This window comes from Mus caroli, unplaced genomic scaffold, assembly GCF_978045245.1.
Source record: "Mus caroli unplaced genomic scaffold, Mus_caroli_1 scaffold_34, whole genome shotgun sequence".
Lineage (NCBI taxonomy): Eukaryota > Metazoa > Chordata > Mammalia > Rodentia > Muridae > Mus > Mus caroli.
Genome location: NW_028227289.1, coordinates 2635495 through 2651444, shown reverse-complemented (window position 1 = coordinate 2651444; position 15950 = coordinate 2635495). Strand labels below are relative to the sequence as shown.

At 44.8% G+C, this 15950-nt stretch overlaps 1 pseudogene; it reads left to right on the top strand.

Annotated features, from left to right (window-relative positions):
* LOC146999857 (ubiquitin-like modifier-activating enzyme 1 Y) overlaps positions 1–15950 on the top strand; it is a 31699-nt pseudogene that overhangs the window by 12057 nt on the left and 3692 nt on the right.

The following is a 15950-nucleotide window of genomic DNA, read 5'->3' as shown; positions in this document are numbered from 1 at the left end:
GGGCAGGTTCTCTTGTAGAAAGGTGTGGTGTTATAGTGAGATCTGGATGGAGCACAGCACCTACATGGATAATTCTCCAGCCCTTGTACGAGTGAGTATAATGAGAGGAAACCCAGACTGGCTGGGTAGTCACTCTTGATGGATAGAACCTGGCTGTAGGTAGCCAGCTGTCTATTTTTACCAGATAAATGAACTTACCTGGTCTCCAGACCTTGCTTGTCTAGCACTGCTGTTATTCCTGTAGTTGGTAGTGTTTTTAAAAGCTGTTCTCTGTCCCTTGTTATATCTGACACCCATTGAGACTTGTGTGTCCATGTGACAAAAGGCTGTGCCAGCTGAGCCTGGGTGTTGGATTCTTCTCCCTCACTTCTGTCAGCTGTTTTATTCTCTCACTCCACCCCAAACCTGGGCCTATTGTTCTTTACAGGTAGTGGTTCTTACCAACACTCCTTTGGAATATCAGCTGCAGGTGGGTGAATTCTGCCATAGCCACGGAATCAAGCTGGTAGTAGCAGACACTCGGGGCCTAGTTGGGTGAGTGCTTGCCTTTATCTGACTTCCACCAAACATAGGCCAAGAGACTCCCAAGCCTTCATGTCCTCCTCCACCAACCAGTTTTGAAATGATTTTTCTTTTCCTTTTTCCTGGGTGGTATGAACATCACCTGATCTGTCTCCGTACCTTGAGTGCTGGAAGGCCCTGTGCTTGGTCTAAAGCATCACTCCCTTTGCCTCCTTCCCTAGACAACTCTTCTGTGACTTTGGAGAGGAAATGATTCTCACTGATTCAAATGGGGAACAGCCACTCAGTGCCATGGTTTCAATGATCACTAAGGTAAGGAGGCCACTCCTATAGGTTCACATGCAGAGGATGTAGGCAGTAATTGTTTTGTTTTGATTTTTCCTTTCCTTTTCCTTTTATCTGACCCTCCTTTTTTTTCCCCCCTCTGCTCTCCTTCCTTTCCCACCTTTCCTTTGTCTGGGGATTTCTTTTCTATCTTTATGCATTCCCTCACATTTCTTAAAATTCTTTTCCTGCTCCCCCTTTCCTTTTCTTACCCTGTCCCCACCCAACAATTGGACTTGGGATATGTCACTAAATAACCTAGTCAGTAACCTATCAGTGAGGGAAATTAAACACTACTTGCCTGCCCTTGAAATCTTGAGTTTTTCTTTTCTTTTTCTTTCTCTTTTTTTCTTTATCCTTTTCATTTTCTCTTTCACTTTTCTTTTTCTTTATTTTGGTGATGGTGTTTCTTTTGGTGTGTGTGTGTGTGTGTGTGTGTGTGTGTGTGTGTGTATGTATGTTTGTTTTTCAGACATATTTTTGGTGATGGTGTTTTCTTTTGGGGTGTGTGTGTGTGTGTGTCTCTGTGTCTGTGTGTGTCTCTGTTTGTGTCTGTGTATGTTGTGTTTCAGACATTCTCCATAATGCTGCTAAGGCTAGGTTGGTAACATGGTAAACCTTCTGCCTCAGCTTCCAGGATGGTGTGACTATAAACATCCCACACTGAGGGAGGCTTAACTCTTAATCTTCTGTTTTCTTTTTCCCCAACCAGGAAAATCCAGGGATTGTCACCTGCTTGGAGGACTCCTGGCATGGATTTGAAAGTGGTGACTTCATCTCTTTCACAGAAGTTCAGGGCATGAATGAACTCAATGGCATTGCTCCCATAGAGATCAAAGTTCTGGGTACAGGAAGCCTGGGGAAGGAGGGGGAGAAGTGGTAGCACAGAACAAAGGGGAGCTTGGCTCTGTGATATGGGCTGCCTCAGAATCCAAGAGGTCACTCTGGAACTTTGCACAGCAGACTGGGCTGGTCTCCAACCAACTCATCTTAGTCCTCTTGCCTGAGTGCTGGGATTAAAGCCACCATGCCTTGATAGAGCAGGGCCTAACTTGTGTCTCCCACCTCAAGTGCACCATCCCTTTCTGTGACACTGGACTGATTCTTGAGTATGGTCAGGCACACCACTTATTCCTTGGTTCATTCCATTTTGACTCGCCCCCAACCTTCCCCGCATTTTTGGTTTTATTTTAGACAATTAGATTTTCTCTTTTAAGCTCTAAAAGGATGGAGTGACTAGGTCCTTTCTAGTGTGTGTGATTGGTAAGCTGGTTTCTGGTAGACTATGGCTGGAAAGACGGCTCAGTTTGTAAGAGCCCTTTCTCTGTGAGTGTTATGGCCGATTTGAATTTAGAATAACCATTCAAAATGCTGTCATGCAGTCAGGAAGGCAGCCCATGGAGGTAACTGCTACACTGGGGGTTGGAGGAAGCACATAAAGATGGATCCTGATGGGGGCTCACCTCAGTCGTCCAAACTGCCTCATTGAGAAAATGTATGAAGACAGTGTGGTAGTGATGGAAGAGTTAAGGAGGGGAGTCTACAGTAATTTAAAACACAGCAGTTTGTGTGTGCAGTAGGCCAGTGAGTCCCAGCAAAGGTGTGAGATTAACCAAGCTTCTGTAGAGATGATATCCCTTAAATTAAGACACCTGCAGAAAACTAAATTGAGATGTGTGAGCTCAACCACAGTCAAAGTAGCATGATCTTTCATAATCTGTTTGAGAGAAGTGAGGTGCTTGTGAGTCTTACATATTTGATGCTGGCTTCATTCGTCTTAGCATGTTGAACTTTACTCCTGAAAGTTAACCCTGGTATCAACTCCTTTGTATTGTCCAGACTTGATCGAGTGTGAAGCTGAGTATTCAAGGTGATGCCTGTTTGCTAGGAAGTCTTTCTGCATCATGAGCTGACACTGATCAGTGATGTGAGGGGACCAAAGACCCCCCCCCTTTTTTTTGTATGTTTTGTATCCCTCCACCCTTGGGCTCTGTCAATATAACCTGTGTGTAAGAAAGGTGCCATTGTGGATGATGGCATGCACCTGTAATCCTAGCACTCAGGAGGGGGATGCAGGAGGATTAGAAGTGCAAGCCCAGCCTTAGTTATGGAGCAAGAGTCCAGACTGGGCTATGTGAATCCCTGTCTCCAAGTCACCAAACACATGAAAAAGAACCGCTTTTGTTTTCAACATGTACAGACTTTTTCTTCTCTATAGTCACTAAATATTAGTAACCTACTGAATATTAATATAGCAAGTCAGTTGGTAAACTTCTTGCTGTGCTTTCACAAGCTTCAGTGTTTGACCCCCAGAACTGTAAGAAAAGTAAGAAAAGTTAGGTCCTATGGCTTGTATCTTTACAGAGCTTGTGTAATGCTTCGGAGATAGAGACAAGTAGATTTCTTTTCTGTCTTGTGTATGTATTTTGTTTTTGGTTTTGTCTCTGTGTGTCTCTGTTTTGGGATATGTCTGAGAGCTGCAGACATTTGTGAGCTGCCCAGCATAGGTGCTGGGCACTTAACCAAGGAGAGCAAGAAGCACTAATTATCAGGCACTGAATCAGATCTTGGACAGAGGAGACATCTGTTCCCTACCCCAGTTTGTTTTTCTGCATTGAAACAGAAGCCAGATGTGGTGTCAGCTTCCTACCACCCAGAGTCTGAAGCTGTATGAGTGAGACTGTGGGCATTTTGTTTGGTGTGGGTAGCCCTTGGCTAGCTTTGAACTCTGAATCCTCGTGAGTTGATTTCTGAAGGACTGGGATGAGAGTTGTGTACTGTACGCCTGTGCTTTTGATGGATATGCTTTGGTTTGTTTTCTTTTCCTTTGTGTGTGATTTTTGTTTGTTTTTTGTTTGGTTGCTTGCTTGGTTGTCCCTCTCTGAGTAGAGCTTGCAATGGAAAGAAAGCTGATGTGTCTTAGGCTTGGACTGTGAGGTTTTTGTACTTGATCTTGGGAGGGTGGCAAAGGCACAGATTAGACTGGCAGTCTTCTCCATCCTTTTCATCTTCCAGGTCCCTATACCTTTAGTATCTGTGATACCTCCAGCTTCTCTGAGTACATCCGTGGAGGCATTGTCAGTCAAGTGAAAGTACCTCAGAAGATCAGTTTTGTGAGTAGGTGGTGAGGGGCTGTGAGTAGAAGGACTCCTGCTTTTGAGATTTATAGGTTGTTCATATCTGGTCTCACGACACTCCATTATCCACAGAAACCCCTACTCGCCTCGCTGGCAGAGCCAGAGTTTGTGGTCACAGATTTTGCTAAGTGCTGTCATCCTGCTCAGCTTCACATTGGCTTCCAGGCCCTGCATCAGTTCTGTACTCAGCACAGCAGGCCTCCTCGGCCCCATAATGAGGTAAATGAGTGGGAAGCCAGCCAGGAACCTCTGATTTGTCTGTTTCCAATACCTGTTCTTCCTCCAGTAGGGCCTGATAGGCTCTATCCAGGTTCCTTTTGTCCAACCAGGAGGATGCTGAGGAATTGGTGACCTTAGCCCAAGCTGTGAATGCTCAAGTTTTGCCAGCAGTCCAACAGGATTGCCTGGACATAGACCTTATCCGGAAGTTGGCCTATGTAGCAGCTGGGGATCTGGCACCCATAAATGCCTTCTTTGGTGGTTTGGCTGCCAGGAGGTCATGAAGGTCAGCCCTAGCGGGGAAGGGTGTGGCTGCTGTGTGTTTCTGATGCCATCACTGCCTTTTAGTCCAGTTAGGCTACTGCTACTGACAGCCTTCTTTCCCCAGGCTTGTTCTGGAAAGTTTATGCCCATTAGGCAGTGGCTGTACTTTGATGCCCTTGAATGTCTCCCGGAGCACAGAGTGGCCTTCATGGAAGATAAGTGCCTGCCAGTAAGTCTGTGGGGGCAGTGGGAAACTTTGGGATCGTCTTGAGGAATGTGTCGCTCTAACCTGTCTGTACTCATTCACATAAATCCAGTGCCAGAACCGTTACGATGGGCAAGTGGCTGTATTTGGATCAGACCTACAAGAGAAGCTTAGCAAGCAGAAATACTTCCTGGTGATTGACACTAATTGCCTCTGTCCACCCTTTCTGAAAGGATCTCTCTTTCCCTGATCCTTTTGGGGAGGGGTCTTTTGGTTTTTCATGACCTGATTACATCACCTATTCTGTCTTGTGGTGGGTTGAGAAAAGGCTTCAGGTACCTCTTTTTCTTTCCCTCCTCTCAGTCACCCATAGGAATGTGCATCCCTGTGAATAGAATGTTTGTCACTACACGGTCTTGTGTTCGGTTGGTGTTTTCTTTTGGGAGTAAGGAGTGGTGGGTTAGCTTATGCCATCCCTGTTCACTCTGACCAACTTCTAGGTAGGTGCAGGCGCCATTGGGTGTGAGCTGCTCAAGAACTTTGCCATGATTGGCCTTGGCTGTGGGGAGGATGGAGAAATCACAGTTACAGACATGGACACCATTGAGAAGTCAAACCTGAACAGACAGTTTCTCTTCCGTCCCTGGGACATCACAGTGAGTAGGATGGCATGGCTTTCTTTCTCCTATTTGATTCTAACCTAAATGGCTCAGATATTTCTTCCCTCCCCTCCCATCCCCCTCTCCTCCCTTCCTTTTTTTTTTCTCCCCCTTTAGTTCCCTCATTTTTTTCAGGCATTCAGGTGTGAGGTCAATAGATATTTTTCCCTGTCACAGTTTTTTCATTTGCCTGGTTTTCCCTCCCTACCTAAGCTTGGATGCTCGGGCATGGCAGATGTGACATTGTGAGATTGGTAATAGGGCATTCCCTACAGGTCAGTGTTTCCTTGATTGTCTTGTTGATAATTCATCTTTCCTTTACTTCGTTTTTCATCAAGCATCCTAGACTCTAGATTTAGAAAACATAAGGTAACAAAAGAAATGTTCCTGGCTTCCTCTAGTGGGAAGTTTGGAGCAAGTGAGAAGCTTCCTGATTGCATTTTGGTGTCCTCCTGATGTAACACTGAGTCTGTAAGACTCAATAAGAAATTAAATGGCATCAAATACTGTTCCTCTCCCAGATTGCTCTGTTAGTGGAAAGGACAAATTCCTTCCATACGTTTAGGAAGCCAGTTCAGGGAAGCTGGGAAGCTGTTTTCCAGATAACTAGAATCTGATGACCAAAAAAAAAGGAAGAGAGCTGAGAGCCGCACATAGAGTATATGGACTACGACTACGACTACGACTACGACTACGACTACGACTACGACTACGACTACTACTACTAGTACAGTAGGATCCCACTCGTTCATACATGTACTTGGCATTGTACATATGCTTGTGTGTGCCTATATACACCTGTACTTGTGTGTACACAGACAGACAGACAGACAGACACATACACTCAGCTGTTTTATGAGAGTATGTAACCTAAAACATATTTATAAAGATGTGAGTATGGTCTGAGTCCTCAGGGGTATTCTGTACTGGAAGTATTTTTGCTGGTAAATGCTTATGCTTATCTCATCTGTTCTTGACATAGTGTGTTAAGTGGACTAACACTTTTAAATAATCTGCTTACGATTCTAACATAGGAAGTTGTGGTGCTTATGACCTACACTCCCAAAAGCTTTGGGAGACTCTTGTTTGACCATGACAGGCTACTGTTGCAGTAAGTGGCATATGGCTAATGTTAGAATCTCAAACGTGTAAGAGAAGTAAAGAGGAACTGAGAAGTAGCAATTGGAAAATGTCAGGAGGGTGCTTGTTTTCAGTGCTTATGAAGAAGGCTTTCTCCTAGGGAAATGGACCTTACCATGGTGAAACAGTAAAGGTGTGTGGGAAGACATTTGACCATGCAAAAGTAGTAGAGGCCTGAGGGAAGATAAGACATTCGGGTGTGTGGTATTTAAAGAACAGAGAGTTCAGGTGGAGGAAGCCACAACCCATGTATTCCAGAAGTGAAAGTAGAACCAGAGGAGTCTCAGTCTGTCTGTGGTTTTATTTGGGTTACTCTGGATGTCATTAATTGAAATTAGAGTAGCTGTTGGGCTATTCTGACCTTGTTTCTTATTTTAACTCAAAATATTGTGTGGTGGCAAATTCCATTTATAATCCTGTTTTTTTTTTAAAGATTTATTTATTTTATATATTTGAGTACACTGTCAATGTCTTCAGACACAGCGGAAGAGGGCATTGGATCCCACTATGGATGATTGTGAGCCACCATGTATTTTTTGGAACTTGAACCCCAAGACCTCTGGCAGAACAGTCAGTGCTGTTAACTGCTGAGCCATCCCTCCAGCCCTTCCTTTATAATCCTTAAAGTAAAAGAAGACAGAATTTTATGAATTAGTAGAAATGTAGCTGTCATAAAAGAACATTCTAATGTCCTTTATAATATCTGTTGTGCCCAGCCAGATGGTATTGGCACTGTTTGAGCCTGGTTGGCTTTGAGCCTAACCCTTTATGAGATAAATCTTGGGATATCTCTGTGGACTTTGGTCACCTCGGTGTGTGGGAAACAGCTCTGTTTTTCATATTCCCACCCAGAAATTAAAGTCTGAGACTGCTGCTGCAGCAGTGCGTGACATAAATCCACACATCAGGATATTCAGCCACCAGAATCGAGTAGGCCCGGAGACAGAACACGTTTATGATGATGACTTCTTCCAAAAGCTGGATGGTGTGGCCAATGCCCTAGACAATGTGGATGCTCGTAAGTTTGGAGTTGAGTGAGGAGGGCAAGAGCAGGGTAGAGTGTATGTATGAGGATCTTGTATTCCTGTCTTGCCTTGGTTTTTCGAGACAGGGTTTCTCTCTGTAGCCTCTGCTCTCCTGGAACTCATTCTGTAGAGCAACCTGACCTGTGTTCCTGCCTTATGTAAGCTTGCCTGCTACTCATCTGCCATTTCTTCCCATCTCCCTAAAAGGATTATACGTGGACCGCCGTTGTGTTTACTATCGTAAGCCTCTGCTGGAATCAGGCACGCTGGGCACCAAGGGCAATGTGCAGGTGGTTGTTCCCTTCTTGACAGAATCTTACAGCTCAAGCCAGGACCCACCTGAGAAATCCATCCCCATCTGCACACTGAAGAACTTCCCTAATGCCATAGAGCACACCCTGCAGGTGATCAACCTTGGGAGGAATGGGAGGTGGTAGGTTTAGGTCCTCGAGCCTTTGCCAGTCTCCTGCTACAGATTTCTAGATTCTGAAGTGTTCTGGGTCCGGAACACGTCCCATGTCTTTATACCAATCATATGTATACCAGCCCACGTGTGTTATCTATGTATCATACATGGTTTCTTTGGAGTCATCCACTTCTGATTGACAGCACTCAAAATTGTACAAGTTCAAGCCAGGCAAAATCCCAACACAAAGAAGGGGAATTCCACACAAATTGACAGCTCTAACCAAGCTCAGAAAAGGAATAAACCTCCTCTACAATGGAATGTTAATGGCATATATCAACCACATTCCAGGGTAGGCTCCATGCCTAGAAGAAGGTGGCCAGGTGGACTTCAGGTTTTTTCTTGTGCACTTCTGTTTTGGTATTACTTGTCTTGCTCGTGGGTTTTTATTTCTTTATTTCTTTGGGGTTTTACTTGTTATAGAGTTTTCTTGAGAGATGGCATGTGAGTAAAGTGGCTGGGGAGTTTAGGAGGTTCTGGGAGGGGTTGGCAGAAGGAAAAAAATACAATCCAACTATATTGTATGGAAAACATTTTAAGTACAACAATTAACCTTAACCTTCTAGTTTTGAAAGAGTTAAAGAGAACCTATCAGTTGGACATGTGTCTGAAGAGTGAGAATGACCCATAAACGATGCTTTTTGCTACACAAATCAGCTATTGTTGTCTCTGCTGATTTCCTAATTTACCTGTAATAATGAGTGCATTTTTGGTGTGTTAAAATCTTACCCAAAGTGTTAAGTTAAACAGCTGGTTTTTCAGTGTGACTTCTGTCTGTGTTGTCAAGTACAAAATCTTGTGTGTCCTCTGGCTGAACAAAATGAATGCTCTACTGGACACTAAACCCAGAGCCTAGTTCTGCTTGTGTTCCTCCAGTTCAACGGGGCCCAGGGAGGTTGGGTGGGGGTTGTTTAGTTTCTGTTTGCTCCTCGGCTCATAGTGTCAGTATTTTGAGGCCATGCCAAGCAGGTGGAGATCAGGTAGGAATAGACTAGAGAGTTCCAACCAAATTCCTTTATCCTGTTTCTTGTTCCAGGTTATAAAATGTCTCTGAGTCTGTACAGCAGGCAGAGTAGCACAAAAGGTTTTAGAATGTGTTCGGTAACTTTGTAGGAGGAGACCTGTCTGGTCCTCAGATTCCTCATGTGCAAAATGTGCATTGAAGTAATACCTACCAGGGAGATTTTGTAAAGCACTTAGGCTGGATATGGGCTGTTCATATACTTTGGTAAAATTCTTAGCAGTGGGTTTGTAGTTGGCACCACACTCAGTCTTGCAGTCTGCATGTGCTCACACACTAACTTTGATGAGTGTAAATGCTAGCTAGTTACATCAGAGACTTGAAAACCAGCTGGCTACAGGGGAGTTTTATTCCACTGCAATAGGTCATAAAAGCAGGTAAGTATGTGTGAGAGTTAGAATTTAGAACCTGTATGGTCCAGTGTCTGTGTACATGCCCCAGACCATTTCTGCAGTGACCTCCTAGTTCTCAGAAACCTTGGAGGGGGGGGGGGCAAACAAAACAACAGCAACAAAAACCAGAGAAATTCCTGTTGAGACCTGGGTGCTGTTCTGCTCAGTCTAAGAGTAACTGCCAATAGGTCATTGTTCTTTTAAGTGTGACTTCTTCCCTTCTCTCTCTTTCTTATAATCCAAACACATCACACCTGTATTGCCATGAACATTCCAGGTTCTCACACATACGTACTTGGCTGCAAATTATGACCTCTGGTCTGGAACACGTGGGTATCCTCATTGTACAGGTTAATGCAGTCTTCACCCAGAACAGTCTTTACTAACTGGTTGTCTCACATTATAATGTGTACAAGAACTTTTTTTGTTTTGGTTTTGGTTTGTTTGTTTGGCCGTTGCTGACATGCATTTGTTTGCTCTGTCTGTAGTGGGCTCGGGATGAGTTTGAAGGGCTCTTCAAGCAGTCAGCTGAAAACGTTAACCAATACCTCATGTAAGTAACAGACAAACCAACAGCCAACAGAAGCCAATCAACAAAGGCGTCCTTGTCTGCTCTCCTCAAGGCACATCCTTGGTAGATGCTTTGGATAACTAATGGTTGATTGAGCCTTTTGCTGGTGGAGGGTGATGGGAAATGGTCAGGAATGACATTTTCCCTGGAGAAAGAAGGCTTGCCCAGAAACCTTACTTCTAGGCCTCTGAAGTAATCCAGGTCTTTGTATTGGATAGGGACCCCAAGTTCATGGAGCGGACACTGCAGCTAGCCGGCACCCAGCCTTTGGAAGTACTGGAGGCCATACACTGCAGCCTGGTCCTGCAGAGGCCACAGACTTGGGCTGACTGTGTGACTTGGGCCTACCAGCACTGGCACACCCAGTATTCTCACAACATCCAGCAGTTGCTGCACAACTACCCTCCAACTCAGGTATTACATACTCGGTGGATGTATTTGGCTGAGCACATTTCCAGGAAATTGGATGCTTACTATCCTCTCTCTGGACATGGCTTCTTCCAGGCAGTCTAGCTGCCACAGGCACCTCAAGGCAAGGTGTAGGCCAGGACTTGGTGCAAGGATTTGTGTTTTCCTCCTTCTGTCAGCCAGGCAAGGGGCTTAGTTTCCTTCCCAGCTGCACCTGTGGGCTGAGCCACTGCTGAGTTCTCTTTGAGGGCTGTAGTTGTGAGAAGTTTTATAGTTAAGCATGAAGTAGGTTCAAGTCCCAGGTGTGTTGGACACTGGTTCGTGACATGCCTAAGGTCTTGGTAAGCCGTATCTGTGAAGTAGGGGTGGCTTGTGGGCATTTAGAAAGGACTAACTTTCATTTCTTAATATTGCCTCATATAAATTGGTAAGTTGAACTTGCCATGTGTTTGACTCATTGTGAATTTCCCAAGAATGGTGAACCTAGGCTTCTTGGCCTGAGGACTGCCTGAGAGTGCTTCTCCCTCTGTCCTCTTCATACCTTTGCATTCTCCTAGCTTACGAGCTCTGGAGCACTTTTTGGGTCAGGACCAAAACGCTGTCCGCATCCTCTCATCTTTGACATAAACAATGTAAGTGTCCTTGGGATCTCCCAGGTGGGTATGTGGGGAGTGGGTCTCTCCACTCTTAACCTGTGGCTGTTAAGCTGACTTTCCTTTGCCATGGCTTTCTTTCAGCCCCTGCATCTGGATTATGTGATGGCTGCTGCCAACCTGTTTGCTCAGACATACGGACTAGGAGGGTCCCAGGACTGGGCTGTTGTGGCCAACCTCCTGCAGTCTCTGCCGGTCCCCAAGTTTGCTCCCAAGTCTGGCATCAGGATCCATGTTTCTGAGCAGGAGCTGCAGAGTACCAGTGCCACCACTATCGGTGAGAATGCTTCACCATTTGTTCAGGGATCATCTGTTTGTATTCTGTCCCACTCAGCCTTCCCTCTGGTGTTTGCCACTGGCCAGGATTTTCACTGTATTCCTGAGATTTACCTAGTCTGTGCTTAAGGGTTGATGGGTGGAAAAACAAAACCTCTGTATCTCATTTCTCTGCAATATGGACTTAATGGAAATGGTTCATTGTCTTCCTTGTCTGATGACTTTGTCGAATTCTCCTTCTTGTTTCTTCTCAATTTATGTACTTTTCATGCAAAAAGAACCGGACTGCTCCCTGCCCTCTGGGTGTCTTGATACCTTTGCTGTTTTGTCTCCTTGGTAACAGGTCGCCTCTATTCTCCCTCTGTGTTCCTGTCCTCTCTGTATCTGCTTAAAGCACACCTCGATTTTTGCACTCTGTGTCACACACTCTGTTTTCTCTTCTGATCTCCCTGAGGAATCTGTTCTCTTGTAAAAATCTCCCAAGTTGATACAGTTCCTCAGTTTGCCTTTCAGAGAGTAGTTGTGTCCTCATGAGTGAGATTTGACCAACAATCTTCCTTTGAGACTTTCCCCTCCTTCATTCACTGTTTGTTCATAACAGTGTGTCTCTCCCCTCTCCCGACTTGCTTGCCATTTCTTTCCATTAACTAGATTCTATCTTCCTGTGAACTTAATCTAAATCACTTTGCTCAGCTCCATCGTCTTCATCTTACAAAACTAAACTCCTGTGGCCCTTGAACAACTTCTCCCATTCTCTACCACCTCACCATCCTTGAAAACCTTTGTCTACCTTTTTTTGTTTGAATCTTTTGACCACTAGCTGTATCATATTAGTGGATCCACAGGGAAGCAAACTCAAAGCAGAGATTTCTTCCTGTGTCCCATTTACTTTATCTACTTTATTTAGTGTAATGGTTGTATATTAATATAGTCCTACAATTTTCTCCCCTTTTTACAGCTTCTGCATTTGTCTCTTAACTTATTGGTGGGTAATTGAGTTGCTTCCATCTTTCATGGTGTGTGAATATGCTGCTTCCTTGTTGTGAGGTTTTCATCTTTGTTACTCAGGACCTCCAGGTCTTCATGTGTTTGTATTCCTCACCCCTACTTCCCTGTGCCCTTTGGGCAGGGAAGTGTTTTCTCTCCTCGACTCCCCTTCCCTTACACCTTCCAGGATGCCTCTCCCTTTCAAATACTTTTACATAAACACCACTTCCCAGTCCAGATTTCACCTTGGGCAGTGCAGTGGGTTCACCAGAGACCATGGTGTCCTTTCTGCAGATGACAGCCACCTGGAGGAACTCAAGACTGCACTTCCTACTCCAGACAAGATGCTTGGATTCAAGATGTACCCCATTGAGTTTGAGAAGGTATTTGGTGTGGGGTAGCTGGGATGGTTAGGAAGGTGGGCGCAGGTGCCTAGCATAGGCTTTTGTCAAGATTGTAGGCCTGCAGTGGTCTCCTTCTGTTTAAAAGAGAACTTTCTTTGATGAAGGGTGAGAGCTACACCTGTGCACCTAAGAGTTGAAACTTAGAATGCAGTTAGGAATTTGGCTGGCTTAATAAAGTGGGATTAAGCAGTTCTTCTCTAAGATTCATTAATTCACTAGTCCTGAGACTTGGCTAGGACCCTAGTACCTACCTTGATTTCCACAAACCACAGGTGGTCAGGACAGTATTGTTCACTATGTTCAGTGGATACATCTACAACACAATTAACTGCTCCTCAGACTTGGGAAGAAAAGGTGGAAAAACGTAAGAGCAAGGGGATTTAAAAAAACTTGGTGATTGTAGATTGTATCTCCTATAAATGACAAGAAACAAGACTTGAACAAAGGCAGCACCAGCAGGAGTTTGTTTGTTTTTCCTATTTAAAACTGTTTTTAAATTTAAGTATACGTTGAGCATATTCTTCTCCTTCCCCAAGTCCTTCTAGATCATCATCCCCTCCCTACCCACCAAACTTTAAGTTCTTTCTCAAAATCAATCAAAAACCTAGTACAACAGGACTTTCTGAAACCAAGAAAAGAAAACAACACCAGACTCTTAATTTTTTGATATTATTTTATTTATTGACATTTCAAATGTTGTCCCCTTCCCAGTTTCCCTCCACAAACCCTCACATCCCATCCCCTCTCTCCTCTGCCTCTATGAGGGTGCTCACCCACTCAACCACTCCTGCCTCACCACCCTAGCATCCCCCATGCTGGGGTATGGAGCCTCCACAGTACCAAGGGCCTTCTGTCCCATTGATGTCAGATAAGGCAGGCTTCTGCTACATACATAGCTGGAGCTGTGAGTCCCTCCATGTGTAATCTTTGGGCAGTGGTTTAGTCCCTGTGTGCTCTAGGGTGGGGGCTTGGGGGGGCAGTTATTAGATATTGTTGTTCTTCCTATGGGGTTACAATACCCTTCAGCTCCTTCAGTCCTTCCCCTAACTCTTCCATTTGGGGTCCCCGTGCTCAGTCTGATGGCTGTCTGCTAGTATTTTCATATCTACTGGTCCAGCTCTGGCAGAGCATCTCAGGGGACAGCTAGACCACGTTTACTGTCAGCAAGCACTTCTTGGCATCAGCAATAGTGTCTGGGTTTGGTGTCTGCAGATGGCATGGATCCCTATGTGGGGCAGTCTCTGGATGGCCTTTCCTTCAGTCTCTGCTCCGCTCTTTATGCATTTCCTTTAGACAGGAACCATTCTTGGATAAATTTTTTTAGATAGTTAGGTGGTACCGTCCCTCAACCGATGCACTGAATATAATCTGTACTGGTTCTGTCACCCCTTTGTTGGGTATTTCCACTAATGTCATCCTTGTTTGGTCCTGGGCACCTAACACTTCCCTGGGAACTGCAAGTCCATCCCCTACTAAGTGCTACACATCTCCCTTGCCTCTCTCCTTTCTGTCTCCTGCCACTCCAGCAGAGCTCCTTTGCTCACACCACACTGGCCACAATAGACATGTGTTCTGCCCATGCTCAAAAGCAGCCCTCCTACTTTATCTAGGGAGCTGGTAATTTGTTGTTTCACCATACTGTGTCAACAGTGTCCTCTCTCTCAACCTCTCTTTCCTGACAGTTTGATTTTTTTTCCTTCTCCGATACTACTGCTGCTGCCCCTGCTGCTGCTGCTGCCTCTACTTCTACTACTACTACTACTACTACTACTTCTACTACTACTACTACTACTACTACTACTACTTTACTACTTTTCTTTTAAAAAAGATTAATTTATTATTATACGTACACTGTAGCTGTCTTCAGACATGCCAGAAGAGGGCATCAGATCTCAGTTTGGGTGTTTGTGAGCCACCATAGGGTTGCTGGGATTTGAACTCAGGACCTTTGTAAGAGCAGTCAGTGCTCCTACCCTCTGAGCCATCTCACCAGCCCCCTAGATCTTTTCTACAGGCTTTCACTTTTCCTCTGTGGACCAGACTCAGAGTACTCTAATTAATCTGGATGTTAAGAGCTTTAGGGAGGAAGCTACCTCACACAAGGAATGTCACCTTGCCTGAGCTATGTTTTGACTTTTTTTGTACAAAAGCCCTAATTGAAGCTTGAGTCCTCTGCCCAGTGACTCTTTGCTGTTGATTAAAAATGTTTTTAAGACAGCATTTATGTTGCCTAGGGTGACTTGAACTTAGGGTCATTCTGTCTCTGTGCCTGTATGCTGGGATTACAAGAATGCAGTACTGTGACTGCTGTGGGCTCATAAGAAGACTGATAGATTTCTTTTAGAGGGAGATTGGGTGAGCAGCACCATCTCTTTTCCCGGTAGGTCTTGATGATCGCATTAGATTGTCCTTGCTGACATTGACATTGCCCAAGCTGGTAGTGCAGCCTGTGGTGCCATGTTACCTGTCAGTGCTGGTCATCATCAGGAGCTTCTTGGAAAAACTCTTATCAAAATAAAACATCACCCCCACAAAAAACTGTCTACTTCATTATGTATTGGCTAAGTCCCTTAAATGTAGATTAGTCCTAGTTCTTCCTCCTAGCCCCATGCTCCCTTAAATGAGACTCAGACAGATGCAAAATATATTTACAGATATTTTGGCTGTATAGCTAGGCTCGTCTCTGACAGGACTTAACTCAATATAACCATTTATTTTAGTCTACATTCTGCCACAGGGCTGGCTTTACCATGTGTTGGCCAGCCCAGGACAAATCTCCTGTGCCTGGCTCTATCCCAGTATTCTTTCTGCCTCCTGCATGTCCCCCTTCTATTCTATCCTTTCCTGTAGAGTCCATAGGATTTTTAATTGACAGGTATATACTGCTTTACTCTCTGAGTTCCTATGAGCTTTGCTCAGGTGACTTACAAGGCCTTGTCCTCCTGGTGTCCTCCATCCCCTCACTCTCTCTGCCTCCTTTTCCAGAAGATGTCCTGAAATGAGAAGGGATGGATTTCAGGGTGGCATCCCATTTAGGGATGGATTTCCAAGGTCTCTCCAGCCTTTGCATGATGTCTGGCTGTGGGTCTGTCTCTATATTCCCATCTGCTGCAGGAGGACACTTCTCTGATGGTGGTTGAATAAGACACTGATCCCGAAACATAGAAGTGTATCAATCACCAGGAGTCACTCTGTCATTGTGGTATCATTTTTCTTTCTTCTGTCTTTGCTCAGACTGGTATCATTTGATTTTACATTAGATCCCTGGAATATCGCA